Source organism: Pseudophryne corroboree, chromosome 5 (genome assembly GCF_028390025.1).
Source record: "Pseudophryne corroboree isolate aPseCor3 chromosome 5, aPseCor3.hap2, whole genome shotgun sequence".
NCBI classification, from domain to species: domain Eukaryota; kingdom Metazoa; phylum Chordata; class Amphibia; order Anura; family Myobatrachidae; genus Pseudophryne; species Pseudophryne corroboree.
This window is the reverse complement of record NC_086448.1, coordinates 725778368-725782949: the sequence shown is the minus strand read 5'-3', so window position 1 is coordinate 725782949 and position 4582 is coordinate 725778368. Positions and strand designations below refer to the sequence as shown.

General features: G+C 41.0%; 1 pseudogene; it reads right to left on the bottom strand.

Annotated features, from left to right (window-relative positions):
- Window positions 1–2984: 2984 nt before the first annotated feature.
- Window positions 2985–3103, bottom strand: LOC134930352 (5S ribosomal RNA; annotated as a pseudogene).
- Window positions 3104–4582: the final 1479 nt, after the last annotated feature.

The following is a 4582-nucleotide window of genomic DNA, read 5'->3' as shown; positions in this document are numbered from 1 at the left end:
CTTGCCAAGATTATGCAAAATAACTCTTTGCAAAATGTATTGCAATATGTATTACAATTTTAATTACAGTAGTAGTGTTTAAATAGTGCACCTGCTTCTTTTTTCGTTGAGTTTGGCACTATAGGTCTCAGCTTGGTAGCACATCTCCTTACTTGTAAAAGGGTGTGCAGTCTAGTGCTCCTTCCCATATATCCTATGTTGTGTATTTATATGTACTGTACACTTGAAGGCATGAGGGCTCTACAGCCTAGAGTATCACCTCTCCCCACCTGTCCCTGTTTGTTTTTAAGTAGTGAACCTAGCATATTCTGAGTGCACATTTGGACAAGGCACAATTAAGGTAAGACCTATAAATATATATAGTAAGTCAGTTGTGCTATGAGTTGTCTGGTGAGTTGTGAGGCATGGGACCCCCTGAATAGCTTTAGCTGGGCTGCTTTAGCGCATCACAATATAACGCTTATTTAAGCACTATCTGGCACTTCTATTGTTTTTTTGTTTTTTTTATAAACAGATGTCTTCTCATACATCTTGCCTCAATACGGCACGTAGCAGGAGATGCCCACCACAATTGAACTGACAGGTCGCATGCAACTCCTTTCGCATCTGGCGTCTTTTCTTGCCACAAACGCATCTTATTTGTATCACTATGCAAATAGGAAGACAAGCAGTCTCTGCTGATTAAAATGGCATGCGGCATTCCTATATTCCCTTTGCGTCTGAGGCTATATCTGCATTCTGTATAGGAAATGGTACATTACAGTGTTTTCTAGTAAAAATTTGTAATACCTATGGATGACACGGCAGCGTAGATTATCCATCTGACCACAACAGCAGATAAAAGTAAACTTCCATTTCTCGACCTGTAATTTCTTGTAATTTCTTCAGAGGAAAAAGAACGACCAGAAACTACAGAAACGCATCATGAATTTTTATTACTGTATTTGCTGTTGTGGTCAGATGGATCATCCACATTGCCGTGTCATCCACAGAGAGCCTCTGGATGTGCATCCCTCCAGCCCGCTCATCAGCTTTGCTTCTCCAGAAGCTGCACGCAGGGGGAGGTAAACAGTTGAGTGCCGCTTAGTATTGCTCCGCCACTGCCAAGACTTACTTTATCAGTGGTAGCACTAATAAGTTATATATACAGTATATGAGCACAGACTCTGCCAGCGACTATACCTATAAGCATCGGGGACCGGGCTATTTAGCGTGAAAGAATATATTTTTCATACACCTGCACTGCACATAAACCCACAAACAGACAAAAGGTAATTGTGAAAGATCCAGATCCCCTGGTCTGCAAGTGGACTTTCTACCTGGCAAGATTCGGGAATACAGGTGTGGTGAGTGCACTCACAGATCTGTCTTACAAGACATTAATAGTTCATGTGTTTACACCTACGTCATCCTTAATCCATTCTTAGGGCTAACTGGTTTTCTGCATATATATCAAAAGGAGCTTTACAGAGTATTTGGTGACAAGTATATTACAGTGGAACAAACGTAAAGTAGAAGATTACGGCAGAGAAAAGAGAATTGTTACAAGTTTTTAATTAAATACAAGTGGTTAGAGCCACAGCACGGACACAATATTGCAAGATCTTCAAAGATTAAGTTCTCTACTGGATATGTGCTGTTAGAATCTCAATCAATGAGTATTGCACATTTTTTCCTACTCTTTCACTACAGTATTTATGCATATTTGAGAATCTGTCTCTACGGGTGGTATTCATGTGACCGCCGGTCAGCTGACCGACAGTCACATGACCTCCTCCACCAGCCCGACGGGTCACTGTCCCGATGGTTGGCATGCCGACCAACAGGGACTATTTCCACTCATGGGTGTCCACGACACCCATAGAGTGGGAATAGAACCCGTGGCGACCGCAGGTCGCCACCGAGCCCGCAGCATGGCGAGCGCAGCGAGCCCGCAAGGGGCTTGCTGCACTTGCCCCTCCCCGCCGGGATCCCGGCGTCGGTATGCTGCCGGGATCCTGGCGTCGGTAAGCTGACCGGCGGTCAGGAGACCGCCGGTCAGCCGTACTACACCCGTCTCTACTGTGGCAATAGGATTATCTTTTCAATACCAATTTATTTAATTATGTGCAGTATATCTATTTTTATATTCATTTAAAACATGTTTGAAATGTTATGCTATATGGAGTAATAAATGTTTTATGGTGACATCTATCCTTTGTGCTTTCTCTTGATGTTTCTTGAACTTCTCATTTGGTCTACTTCTCCACTCTTTTCATTGCTTGATACATTAACCACTTAGCCACTTAAGTACTTATTACATCTGCATTATTTGAGTTGCTTCCTTGAGTAAAAATCAGATACTCTACGATGGTTTTTTTATCATATGATTTATTTATTTTTATTTATTTACTAACAGTTTCTTATATAGACTTGCAATGGGAGACAACAGAAGGCTCTTGTGTGGGCGCACTCTTAGAAAGAAAGTTGATAATATATGACAATTTATAAGATGCTTAAGACATAACTTTTAATAACATCATTAAAACGCAGATACCCTTCCCAAAGATCTATAGCTGAAAATACAGATTTGAAAAAATATTTGAAAAATTATTAAAATTGTTCTGGTCTCTTTGTTGCAAAGAGTATTTGGAAAGGTTGTAGACATTGATTAGTCATACCCCCATTTCCCCTGACCAGTACAGGATTTCTGTATTGATGGAACCAAGGGTTGGTCAAGACACAGTTATATGTAAGGAAAGTCCAAACACTTGGACTGTGGATTACTAGAGTGGTGATCAGCAGTCACCACTCTAAGGATTGTACACCTAAATTACATACAAATGTCATAATTTGAAGAAAAATTTCAAGAAAAATTTGTGGGCATCATAAAGTCAGTAAAAGAAACTGCTGATATTGTAAACACTATAATGAAAAATTGCAGGATAGAATTAGTGGTGATACTGCTGTTGGTGTGTTTTTATCACATAGTGGAGGCAATTCCTGCTCTACAACACCAGGTATTCGCAGGTAGTCGCCTTTCCTGATACTGACCTGGCCCAACGCTGTTTAGCTTCCAAGATCGGACGAGATCGGGCGCTGACAGCGTGGTATGGTAGTAGAGATTTATGTGTACACCAATGAGAGTGCACCTATATAAGAAATATGAATTTAAGGAAAACAGAGAAGAGATAGAAAATAGGAAAAAGGTTAGTGAAAATATGTGGATCTGCTTTTCACGTTAGACCCGGTTCAAAAATTCCCACTGTTGTGGTACAATGGGGGTCATTCCGAGTTGTTCGCTCGCAAGCTGCTTTTAGCAGCTTTGCACACGCTAAGCCGCCGCCTACGGGGAGTGAATCTTAGCTTATCAAAATTGCGAACGAAAGATTAGCAGAATTGCGAATAGACACTTCTTAGCAGTTTCTGAGTAGCTCCAGACTTACTCGGCAACTGCGATCAGTTCAGTGCTTGTCATTCCTGGTTTGACGTCACAAACACACCGAGCGTTCGCCCAGACACTCCTCCGTTTCTCCAGCCACTCCCGCGTTTTTCCCAGAAACTGTAGCGTTTTTTCACACACACCCATAAAACGGCCTATTTCCGCCCAGAAACACCCACTTCCTGTCAATCACATTACGATCACCAGAACGAAGAAAAAACCTCGTAATGCCGTGAGTAAAATTCCTAACTGCATAGCAAATTTACTTGGCGCAGTCGCACTACGGACATTGCGCATGCGCATTAGCGACTATTCGCTCCGTTGCAAAAAAAAAATAACGAGCGAACAACTCGGAATGACCCCCAATGTTCCGGGAATCATGAATGAGAGTCCACGAAATTAGTGATGATAGAATATAATAACCGGTTGGTTGGATAATGCGTATATTTAAGCTGATCACTTTAACGGAATAAAGCAGAGCTTTTGCTGCTACACACATTGAAATTAATACAAACTAAATCTTTCAAATGTAATGAAAGAATAATCCAGTAGAAAATAAGAGATATACTAGGAACAAATTCTCTCAGTATTAGATGGAGTGCAAATAAGGGCACCCTGTGTCAGTTGTAAAATATAGAAAAAATAATAAACACAAAAAGAGAGTAGTCCCTATAAGGAAGACACAATTGCCGCAAAATTACAAGTGTTTACAAAAAGAAAAGATCAATCATTGATGCCAAACAATTATGCTATGTATGTAATAAGATAGTGGTAATTAATAATAAAATTATTAATAACTCTGTCCTGGCCTCAGTTAGAGAAGGTACTAGCAAAATCACTCATATGCTGGAGAGGCCCCTCAACAGCACAGTATTCACATTAGAAATAACATGTGTGATAAAGGAAACAGATTAATATAAATCTCCTTAACATGTTGCTATCTATGGCAAGAAGCCACAAGATAGTGGGGGCTTACGATACACCAATAAATCAGAGAGCCAGGGAAGCCGAGCAGGTGTATTAGGCTAATGCCATGATGGAACTGTGTAGACGAGACCCCTTGTAGAAAACGCGTTTCCCCCTTAAGGCTTGTTCACTTCCGGGTTCCGTGTGGTCCGGTGGGGGAACAGGCTTTTGTAGCAGCTGAGAGTAAAATTAGCC